The sequence below is a fragment of the Silene latifolia genome, chromosome 9, assembly GCF_048544455.1.
Source record: "Silene latifolia isolate original U9 population chromosome 9, ASM4854445v1, whole genome shotgun sequence".
Taxonomy (NCBI): Eukaryota; Viridiplantae; Streptophyta; class Magnoliopsida; order Caryophyllales; family Caryophyllaceae; genus Silene; species Silene latifolia.
Window position 1 is genome coordinate 15,204,242 of NC_133534.1, and position 12,189 is coordinate 15,216,430.

The 12,189-nt window shown below is 43.9% G+C and overlaps 1 long non-coding RNA gene across 6 annotated transcripts; it reads left to right on the plus strand.

Annotated features, from left to right (window-relative positions):
* Positions 1-7,512: 7,512 nt before the first annotated feature.
* LOC141599198 (uncharacterized) lies at positions 7,513-11,704 on the plus strand. 6 transcript variants are annotated; one of them, XR_012523758.1, is made up of 7 exons: positions 7,514-7,750; positions 7,958-8,070; positions 8,589-8,664; positions 8,863-8,924; positions 9,262-9,437; positions 10,434-10,504; positions 11,331-11,704. It is a non-coding gene; the product is annotated as an uncharacterized LOC141599198 (long non-coding RNA). The 6 variants fall into 6 exon arrangements; XR_012523759.1 differs by having other exon boundaries at positions 9,288-9,437; XR_012523756.1 differs by having other exon boundaries at positions 7,513-7,750; positions 8,863-9,437.
* Positions 11,705-12,189: the final 485 nt, after the last annotated feature.

The following is a 12,189-nucleotide window of genomic DNA, read 5'->3' on the forward strand; positions in this document are numbered from 1 at the left end:
CTGTATTCTCCTTAGAATCTTTTTTAATAAAGTTTGTCTTACTGGCCCTCGGCTTGGTCGGGGCTTTGATCACCATTCTTCACTTGTCTTTTTGCGTTATTAATTGAGCGCTTTTTCTTTTCTGTTTTTACCTTCGGCTTTGGCCTAGGCAGTTAGAATGCGTCTCAACTGTACTTAACGTCTTTAAACATGTTGGCATGTTGGTCGCTTCCTCTTTCACTCTCGGTCTTGCCGAGGCGTCCGATTTGCGATTCCCAACCGCCGTTGTGAACATGTTAGCGGATTTTCCACTTGTCTTCTTGCGTTATTAATTGAGCGCTTCTTTTTCTTTTCTGTTTTTACCTTCGGCTTTGGCCGAGGCAGTTAGAATGCGTCTCAACTGTACTTAACGTCTTTAAACATGTTGGCATGTTGGTCGCTTCCTCTTTCACTCTCGGTCTTGCCGAGGCGTCCGATTTGCGATTCCCAACCGCCGTTGTGAACATGTTAGCGTATCTGTAAACATATTGATCGCTTCCTCTGCCGGGCCTTCGGTTGGCCGAGGCGGCTAGAATTGCGTCTCAACTGCACTGAGTATACGTTTCTTCTACTTCTTGGGGTGACTGCCCGGTTTTAACCGTCGGCGTCTACCTCGAAACGATTATGGAGAGGACAAGCGCTTTGATGGAAAACTTGGATGATTCTTCATTAGATAATATCATGCGTTGGGGTGCCCACAATGGGTTTGGACACCTCCGCCGCTACACAAAGTACTTCCTTAGGTTGTCAGTGTTCCAATGGCTCATCAAAGGCACACCCTCCATGTCGGTCAGCCGGTATGTACCCGGCCTCATTTCTTCAACCACTTTGTAGGGACCCTCCCAGTTCGCCATCAATTTACCATGAATGTTTCCTTTGTTGGTGGCGGCCGACTTTCTTAGGACTAGATCCCCTACTTTTAAGTCCCTTTTGTGGACTCTTCGGTTGTAGGCTCTTCTCATTCGGTTTTGGTATACTGCCAAGTTGAGGCGTGCTGTATCTCGGCTTTCTTCGACCAGGTCTAAGGAGGTTCTCAGACCTTCCTCGTTTTCAACCGGGTCAAAGGTAGCCGTTCTGAATGTGAGCACCGTCGCTTCAATTAGCAGGACCGCTTCGGACCCGTAGACTAAGTGGAATGGACTGTACCCCGTTGCTTCTTTCTCCGTGGTTCGAAGGGACCACAGGACGCCGGGTAGTTCATCGGCCCATCTTCCCTTTAGGTCTTCAACTTTCTTCTTCAAACCGTTGAGGATTGTTTTATTGGTCGCCTCGCTCCGTCCGTCCGTTCTCGTGGGTGGCAGACGGAGGAGTATGCAAATTTGATACCAAGTTCTTCTAACCAACTCATTATCATGTCGCTCCAAAACTCTCGGCCGTGGTCAAATACCATGACTTGGGGTAACCCGAAACGAGTTATGACATTTTCCCAGATTACCTTTCTTACGGCCGCCGTGGTCTTCGCAGGTACTGCTACAGCTTCAACCCATTTGGTGAAGTAATCAACGGCGACGATCAAGAACTTTCTTCCTCCGGAGGCCGTTGGAAATGGCCCTAGCAGATCCATCCCCCACTGTGCAAAAGGAAGGGGACTAAGTACCGGTTGCAGGTCCCGGGAAGGAGCATGTATCACCGGAGCATGCATCTGACAGTTTGTGCACTTCTTGGTCTTTGTTCTGGAATCTTCAAGCATGGTGGGCCAGAAGTAGCCGGCTCGGAGAGCTTTGTGGGCTAGTGTTCTTGCCCCCATGTGGTGTCAACAGATGCCTTCGTGAATCTCTGTCAGTATTAGCTCCGCGTCGCCTGGGCCGACACATTTCAAGAGTGGCCTTATCACGGACCTCCTGTATAATTCTCCTTCAAACACCAAGTACCTTGCTGCGATCCTCTTTATCTTCTGCGAGAGACTGCGGTCCTCCGGTAATTCATTTGTCAATTTGTACTTCATTATCGGAGTCATCCACGTCGTCTCGGCCTCTAGGTCGCCCACCATGCCGATGGTCTCAGTAATACTTTTGGCGTTCCTGATGTCTACCAGCACGGTTCGACTGACATTCTTGATGGTTGAACTGGCAAGCTTTGAGAGAGCGTCGGCTCGGTTGTTCTCAGACCTGGGAATGCATTGTATCTGAAAAGATTTCAATTTGGAAGTGTCAGCTTTTACCCTTTCCAGGTATCTTACCATCCCGTCGTCTCGAGTCTCGTACTCTCCTCTGATTTGATTAGCCACTAAAAGTGAGTCTGTTTTCAAAATGATGTGTTCCGCCCCGGCAGCCCTAGCTAGCTCGACTCCAGTTATCACCGCCTCGTATTCGGATTCGTTGTTTGAGGCCGAGAAGGTAAATTTCAAGGCGTATTCAAACTCGTCCCCGTTTGGGCTGATGATAAGGATGCCGGCTCCTGAACTGTTCGCCGTGGAGGACCCGTCGGTGTACACTTCCCATACTCCGGGGTTTTGCTCTTCTTTATATGTGCACTCGGCCAGGAAGTCTGCAAGTGCCTGCCCCTTTATCGAGGGCCTCGACTTGTATTGAATGCCGAAGCCGGATAGCTCTACCGCCCATTTGATGAGCCTGCCGGATTGTTCGAATTTTTCCAATGCTTTCTCCAATGGTTGGTCGGTTAAGACCGTCACGGGATGTGCGTCGAAGTACGGTTTCAGTTTCCTTGCGGCAACGACGACAGAAAGGCTCGCTTTTTCAATCACGGGTAATTTCTTTCGGCGGGCAACAATGTATGGTCGACGAAGTTGATTGGGTGCTGCTGCTTGTTCTCTTCTCTCGACGATCACGAAGATCGACCGTGGCCGAGGTAATCGCTAGATATAGATATAGCGTCTCCCCAAAGATCGGCCTGGACGGGGTTGGGAGAGTTTGAAGATGAGCTTTCGATTGCATGAAAGCCGTGCTCGTTCCTCCCCCAGTTGAAGTCTTTATTCCCCTTTAACACTTTGAAGAATGGGGTGCTCTTGTCGGCTGACCGAGAGATAAAACGGGCCAGAGCCGCCATCCTCCCGGTCAACATCATAACCTCTTTTCGATTCCTCGGCTCCGGCAGGTCCAGTATTGCTTGGACTTTTTTCGGATTGGCATCAATTCCCCGGCGCCGACAAGCACGCCGAGGAACTTGTCGGCCGGACACCGAAGTTGCATTTCTTTGGGTTCACTTCATCTTGTATTTCCTTAGAGAACAAAATGTCTCGTGTAAATCGGCTAAGTGCTCATTTGTCGACTTGCTTTTTACAATAGTATCGTCGACGTAAGCCTCAACGTTTCGCCCTTTTTGATTTTGGAACACTTTGTCCACCAGCCTTGTGTAAGTTGCGTCGGCGTTCTTCAAACCGAACGACATCATTTTATACATGAATGTGCCGTCTCTGGTGATGAATGCGCATTTAGGCATGTCTTCTTCGGCCATGAATACTTGATGGTACCCTGAGAAGGCGTCCAGCAGGCTCAGCATAGTGTAGCCTGCCGTGGCGTCAATTAAACTATCTATCCGAGGCAAAGGATAACAATCTTTGGGGCATGCTTTATTAAGGTTGGTAAAATCTACACACATTCTCCATGCCCCTGATGATTTCCTCACCATTACAACATTAGCTAGCCACTCTGGGTAAGTACAAGGCATGATAAAGCCCGCCGCTAGTAATTTGTCTACTTCGGCCTTGATGGCTTCGTCTTTCTCGGCTGACGAGTTCCTCATCCTCTGCTTGACAGGGCGAGCGGTAGAGAGGACGTTTAGCTTGTGAACGATCACCTCCCGGCTCACCCCTGGCATCTCGGCCGCTGAGTAGGCGAAGACATCTTTATTCTTCCTCAGCAGGTCTAGGAGGTCGGCTCTGAACTTTGGCTCCAGGTTGACACCGACAGTTACGGTGCGGCCTGGGTCAATCTCTACTTCTTCGGTCTCGGCGCCCTCGACCATGCCGACGGTGCTATCCATGAGGTCGCCCTCCTGTTGTAAGGATGGGATCTTGCCCTTCTCGGACTTCTTCGCCGCTTTGAAGGATTGCATGTTGCACCCTCTGGCAGATATATGGACATTGACCACTTCGTCCTTTTCGTTCTTTGAGACGAGCTTATGCGCTTCCCCCCGGTCCGAGACATACATCAGTGTCAGGGCCCGGATGGACATCACTGCGTCGGCCTCGCTCAGAGTGACTCGGCCTATAAGAACGTTGTAGGCAGACGAGCCGTCAATGACCACGAACTCGTATGAGTAACATTCTTAGCCGCATTTCCCTCGCCGAACATCACCGGCGGTTTGATTGACCCTGGGGTACCAAGCCGCCCCTTAAAAATCAGACAGCGGGTTGGTGCAGGGGCTTAAGTCTTCAACCTTCAGGCCGAGATTGAGAAAGCATTCCCTGTACATGATGTTCGTATAGGCACCTGTATCAACCAGGCACCTTTTGACGAGGTGGTTGGCTATGTCCAAGTGGACTACAAGTGGGTCGCTGTGTGGGGCGATGACTCCCTCGTAGTCATTCTTCCCAATAGTCATATCGGGGATGCTGGAAGCGGGGGTTGCTGTTTTGGGCACAAAGTTGATGGCCTGATATAGTTCATTCAGGTGCCGTTTGTGCCCATGAGCGGACCCATCGTTCTCGTTGCCACCGATGACAACATGGATTACTCCAATCCGTTCAAAGATGGATTTCTTATTTGACCCGCCGGTATCAGCTTTTTGACCTCCGGCAACATATTTGCCGAGGCTCCCCTTCCGGATCAGCTCTTCAATGGCATTCTTCAGATGCCGGCAGTCGTTAGTTAGGTGACCGGTGTGGCCGTGGAACTCACAGTATTGGCTCGTGTCACCGTCCCCCCTCGCCTTGGGGGGCCTTTCCCACTTCTGACCCTCGTTCTTGCTCAGGGCGAAGACCTCGGCAGCAGATACGACCAGGGGGGTGTGATCATGGTACCGCTTTTGATAGTACGGTCCCGAACTCCCTCCGGCGCCCGCCGAGTTCGGTTTCCTGGCGGACTTATCAGACGTGACCTATTATTGTCACGGCGTCTTTCATCCGGGTTGTCCTCCCGGCGGCTTTTACTCTATGAGTGCCCGGCCTCGCTGGGGCCTACTTAGGTTTTGTGGTAGTCCTCCACTTTTATGGCTTGGTCGGCCATCTTCCTGGCGGAGTCTAGGTTCAGGCCGTCGCACTTGATGAGCTCGTTTTTTAAGTCCCCTCTTGGGAGGCCTTTCATCAGTGCGAAGGCCGCCAGCTCGCTGTTCAGCTCACGAATCTGCTGAACCTTGGCGTCGAACCTCTTCACATAACTTCGGAGAGACTCGCCTCCCTCCTGTTCGATAGTCAGGAGATCCGATGTCTCGACGGCCCTCCTCTTATTGCAAGAATACTGGGCCAAATTTATGTCCCTTAGGTTGCCATAACAGTATATCGACCCATTGGGTAGCCCCTTGTACCAACTTTGTGCCATCCCATGCAAGGTCGTTGGGAAGACACGGCACCAAACTTCATCAGGCTGCTCCCACACCGACATGTAAGACTCGAAAGCCTCGGCGTGGTCGGTTGGGTCGCTTTCTCCTTTGTATAATATGGGTGGCAACTTTAATTTAGTCGGCACCGGGACATCTAGGACGTAGGCGCTGAGGGGCTGTCTGACCACGTGTCGAACGACACGCGGCGATCGGCTCCTCGCATCCCTAGTCCGGCTCCTCTCCCCGTGGCGGGAAGGGCTTCTTCTCCGACTCTGGTGAGTCGGGCTTCTTCTCCGACTCTGGTGAGTCGGTATTCTTCTCCGACTCTGGTGAGTCGGACTTCTTTCACTCCTCTGGGGCATGCCTCGTTGGTGCTGCGGTGACGCTGTCCTCCCGCGAGTGCGGGAAGGACTCAGGTCTACCACTAGCACTCTGGGCTCCCCCGGCGTCTTGACAGGCTCGGCTTCCTCCAATGCTCCGTTCAAGTTTCTCGGAGTCACTTTTTGGGCCCTGGTTTCCTGTAGGGGTGCCGCCGCTCTTGTCGTTGTGACAGTGTGAGTCGGCGTGCTACCTATTAGGTCTAGAAGTAGCTTCAGTTTAGCTGCATCAACCACATGTCCCATGATGGCGACTTGGTCGGCGGGCAGTAGTGTATCTTGTATTATTGGCATCCCGTACTCCGGCTGAGTTACTCGGCCGGTGGGGGACTGACCGATCCCCGAATTAGGGACTGTATCATCTTGGCAGAATTCGGTTTCGTCAGTCACGAATACTTCTTGTTGTTTCGACATCTTCTTAGCTTTTTGGGTGGGTTTTTGTTTTTGTGTTTGGGAATGAATGTGACTAGCTTCTAGTATCTTTCCCCACAGACGGCGCCAATTGTTCCGGGTGTAATTACGGAGCATTTATTTGTTACCACTCGTGGCTTGTAGAATGATGTCTTTGGTTGAATCCTCCTTTCGGTCTCCTGAAACAATGAACAAACTGAGGGCTCGGCTTTGGACGAGCGTACTCACTCCGACGCTCAAGTCAGTAAACTTAAAGGATTAAGTTGCGTGTTACTTGAGGAAGTATATATTGTAGAGAGATAAGGAAGATATTACCAGATTATGAGGTGTATGTGTTATATTTTGTATGAATTCTGATCCTTTCCTCAATGAGGGTTGAGGAGTATTTATAGACTTTCACCTTTTGTCACGTAGTGGCCAAGTGGCTAGCAGGTGGAAAGACTGATCTACCCTCGGCCGAGGGACCCATGGCAGGCCGGCGGGCCCTGTTGACTCGCCGCCGAGGGGTCTTGGATATGAGTACGCGGATATGTGCCCCGGCTGACTAGTTGTCCTAGCCGGGACACAAGTGACAGGCCGACGGGCTGCGTCGGCTAGGCCGTCCAAGGTGTTGACTTTGCTTTGGATATCTTTGACCTTGCTCAATATGTTGACTCGGTCAGCGGGTGCAGAATATGCCCCATCAGTTATTACTTGTTATTTTTATTATTATTTATTACTAATAATTTTTTATAAAACCGCAACTTTTATTATTATTATTATTATTATTATTATTATTATTATTATTATTATTATTATTATTATTATTATAAACGCAAACCTTTATTGAGATTAAACAATTTTTTTACAAGAAATTAGTGCGCAGCCAAGAGAGAACATTGATAAGAAAATATAGTCTAAAACACAAGGTAAAATAATAACATTTGTCTGCTTTATATACATTGATTTGTTCATACATTATACTACAGGTACATAACGATAAAAACTAATGAGAAGAGTGATAATTTTGGTTTAAAAATAATAATGTATATATGTATCGAATAATTAATCCTTACCTTACCTTAAATGTGTATGCTCCAAGTTACTATTCACTAATGAATAGTAACTTCAGAAATGAATAGTAACACTAATGTGTGTTGGGTTGTTTTCTGGGCTTGTTTTTGAGATGTTTTGCAGTTGGGCTTTTTCCTGGCTTTCGGTCCTCAATACCGAGTTATCACCTTTGGCCCAAAACTCTTCTCATAGTTCAGATCCGGTCTCTCTTTTGCACCGTCTCCTTACTACCAACCTCTCATTTAGCCTGTGTATTCCTCTCCTCCACCCATTTTCTTTCTTTGCTCTCCTCCATTCATTTTGTTCTTTCTACGTACACTTCCTCCTACTGATTCCATCATCTCCCCTCATCATCTGCATTTTTCTTCACCATCTTATCTTACCGTCACCTTCGTTGTTCTTCTTTGCTTCCCAAACTACCAACAACAAGACACCTTTTTGTTTGATTTGAGGTAAGTCTTTATTTCTCATCTTTTTAAAAAAATTGTAACCCTAACTTTTAATTTGTTCATTATAAGCTATTGTTCAGTTAGAGTTTTTTGATTTAGCTCATAATCTAATATTTCGTGTAATTATGATTTATGAGTAATTGTTCGGTTAGGGTTTCTTGATTTAGTTCATAATTAATTCGATTAATTTAAATTCCGAGTACTGAATAGGATGAGAAGGTTGCTGAGTGTTGGCTATCAATATGGGGGAACTTACCCTGTAGTTCCCAATGCTTATTACTGGACGGAGGTCAAAATCGCAAGAAACAGCAAATAAAAATCTGGTAATTATTCCTTTTTTGTCCTATTTATCAAGCAAGTGTCAATTTAATTGCGAAGTATTTACTTTTTGTTGATTTAATAAGTATTTCAGTATGTAGTTGTAGCTCTATGCCTCAATGTATCCCCAGTGCAATTTTGTGCCTCTTAGAATTAGGGTTTTCAACATATATTGAAATTAAGAAGAATCAGAAGAAGTCTCAGCTTTTTTTTCTCTTTTTCATAATTTAGACTAACAGAGAAATTGTTGTGAATTGTCGAGGAAAGCAGAGAAAAAGTAGGATTACAAATACAGAGGTGAAGAAGAGACTAAATTTAGAGGGAATGATTGAATTGCAGAGAAATGTTAAAGAGGAAAAGCTGATTATATAACTTGGAAATTAATATCTAAAGACGAGGTTGAGAAATTAGGAAATAAAGGATTTGCGGTTTGGATTTTGGAAAGTTTTGAAGTTATGGCAGTGTGGTGTGTGTTCGTCTAACGTTAATGTTAATCCTTACCCTGCCTTTTGTTTTGTCTCAGTGGAACAGAAGTGTCTTTGTCCACAGTTGAAGACATTGAAATATTATTTGTAGATATTACCGCCTATCTAAAAAAGGTAGCACTGTGATTTATCTAAAGTGAGATAGTAGTCGTTGTCTACTTTTTTTAATGTACAATATATGTCACTTCAGCTCATGAGTTTCCAGTTTTATACTTTTATCCGTTGGGTGTATTTGTGTCATGATCTACTGGAATTACACATGATTCATTTTGCACTTTCTTCTAATGAGGACTACTTTGACTTCTGCTGCAGATGTTGATTCTGAAAGTTTGTGTAGGTTTATCTCCTGTCTTTTTTTCATGCAGAGCCCTAAGGTAACGACTTACATATTGTGCAAACTAACTGGAAATGCCTTTGTCTTTTATTTTCTTTTAGGATATTCAAATCAATTCACTACGTTTCCTAAAACTTCACTCGAAAAGGAAATACAATGAACTCATGTGAATGGAGTAATATAGATAATTACCAGAATATAATACTCTGATCAAGATTATTTCATGGCTTTGTGACATGCATGATGGTTATGATTAAGACTTTCAAATAATTTTTTTGATGCTTATACGTATAGGTTGTTAGGATTTTGTTGGAATACATTGATCATTGAGTTGGATCAACGGTCTTTTTTAGAATTACAAACATTCTTGCTTTCAGTACGATTTGTCGATGGTGTGTTACAGCATCCACTGGCGCTTCGGGTCAAAGTTCAACAAGGGGAAATGTGACAAGAAGCTCTTTGCATGGTAATGAAGCGAGACTCCAGGCTCAGGCTGCAGCTGCCACGGTTTATAAGAAACCCTTGTTTACCCTTCCAACAAGACATTGATGTGGTGAGTTTCTGCCCCCCTTTCACTACATCCTGAATGTTCATGTTTTCTAAATTGGTACACAAACTACATAATACGCCAATTAAGCTTCTTGATAGTAAACAGTTATAATACGGTGGATCAAGATGAGGTGGATGATCAAATATATCATGAAAAGTATTCCCAAATTATATAGGTAAACAAATGAGTGAAACACTCAAACTTGGAATACGTAAACAAATGACCGGGACGGAGGGAGTACATGTTAATGAAATTTTTTTGTACTGGTTCTTAGCACTGACGAGAAAGCTTACATTTACAACATAAAAAATGTTCATGTTTTATTTTATCCGGAATGACACATTAAATCTAGGAATATTCTCTCGTGTACCCCTCAACTTTTTCATTTTCTATGATATACCCCTCTTTTCATGCAAAAAAACTTTGACCGTCAATAACTTTTGGCTACAAGTTCAGAATACGATAAACTTTTTTTCCAAATTGAACGTCTTTAAGAGTTCTTCCGTTTGAAAAAAAATTCACCGACGTCTCAACTCGTAGTCGGGAATTATGGTCGGTCAAAGTTTATTCGTTAAAAAATGTTTGACCAACCATAAATGCCGGCTAATAGTTCAAAAAGCGGTGAATTTTTTTTCCCCAAATTGAAGGCCTTGACGAGATAATTGGTTGGAAAATAAAATTACCGTTTTCTAAACTCGTAATAGAGAATTATTGTCGGTCAAAGTTTTTTTGCGGAAAACGAGGGGTACACCATAAAAACGAAAAAGTTCAGGGTTATACGAGAGAATATCCCTTAAATCTATTAAACTTTATCTATATCTAGAAGTGTCCTGAAACCCTATCACTTCACCTTGTCCAATTAATGGCGAGTTTGGTGTCTTACAACGTTTAACAGCACAACTTGAGCATAAACAACTTGGAGATGCCAGTGGGCAAATAAGTTTTCCTTGCCCCAGTTGCCTTCATTTGCTGTTTCACCTACCCTATTACCTAATGTAGGTGTGATCTCAGGTGGAATAAGTCATCTTCCAGTTGACTCCCAGAGAAATCTTATTGAACATCAGATTTAGGTACTGGTTTCCTTCATATCTGGCGCATATGGTATTCTTCATTCAACTCCTCCCTTTCAGATGTTGGTCTGTTAGATTTCTAAATGTACTACAGTACTTTACTATATGCTGTTAAGACTTGAGATTGGAATATTTTTGTTATTCCTTAAAATGATGATCACTGCCAATTGATGATTTGATTCTATTGGATTTGTGTTAATTACCGCTCCCTAGCCCTAATTATATATGACAGTTTTACAACCTTTTCCTGTTTTCTGTTTAATAATGATTGTTTAATAATGACTGAATAATCTTATCTACTCCCTCCGTCCCGGTCAATTGTTGTCCTTTGGTTTTGGCACAAAGACTAAGGAAAGAGGAGGGGGTCAATTATAAGATGACAAGTGGACCAAAATTGAGTGTGAAGGATCAAATTGCTCATCAAATGCATTTTTAAAATAGGAAGGACAACAATTGACTGAGACAGCCCAAAATGGAATATGACAACAAATAACCGGGACGGAGGGAGTATTAAGTAAAAGTTGAAATGGTTATAAACCTTTTTCAATCACAAATGATATTTCATTGGAAAGTTTTTTCTTTAGAATGGTGTACTAGGCTAGCTACAAAAAGTATATGTGGAAGTCCGCGTTAATTCTGAACCACTTGATTTTGGTTTTGTCATGTTACACTAGAACATTGCGATGGAGTTGGTTGATGAATTTGGTGATCAACAAGGCCTAAGAATTTTGTGGCGATGTTTGCGATGGTTTAATGTGGCAATGGTTACGTTCTCAATTTGCTATTAATGAAAATAGTTTATATTGAGTTTGTTTCAATGCTGCAGTTGCTTTCCTCAGCCAAGAGAAGGTGTGAAGATCGAACACGAGAAGAAGTTGGCAACGCTACATAGCCAAGAATACTAAGGTGAAGATGAAATCAAGTTTAACAAAGCTAAAACTTCAATAAAGAAATTACAGTCTCTAATTATTGTTACTTGTGGAGCTTTGCCACGGATAAGCATCAATTGACTTACTAATTATTAGTATAATTACATGTTTGATAAACACAATTGGTTAATGTTGAGCATCTTTAAAAGAATAATAGATGCAATATTTACTATACATCGTTCTTAGTTTCGTTTTACAATAAAACAAGTTATGCATTCCTTCAGTACCAAGTTTTAAAGTTATTATCTGTAGTTGAATATGGTTTGGGATGTGGGTTTATCTTACTCTACGAGCTAAGACATATTTTTAATGTCTTACGTGTTCAATGTAATTATATTCTTTAACAACTAATCATCCAAACACAAGGTGTAGTTATGTCTTAACAATCACGTTCTTGACAAGATTACATATGTATTATTTACAAGTACTTGTTTTGTTTTGGGCCAATTCACCTACCAATGAAGTACATCGACAATAGTCTAATTTAACGACAATCAACATGTATCTACAAATCGACGTTAAAATTAAATGTCAACATCGAAACAACAATGAAGAGAGAAAAAGGACAAGAGAGAGGGAGAGGTATGAGGAAAGAGTAGGAAGGGGTAAGAGGAAAAGCAAGAGTAGTACGAGGAGAAAATGGAGGAGATCAAAACAACAATGAAGAGAGAAAGAGGGCAAGAGAGAGGGAGAGGTATGAGGAAAGAGGAGTAGGAAGGGGTAAGAGGAAAAGCGAGAGTAGTACAAGGAGAAAAG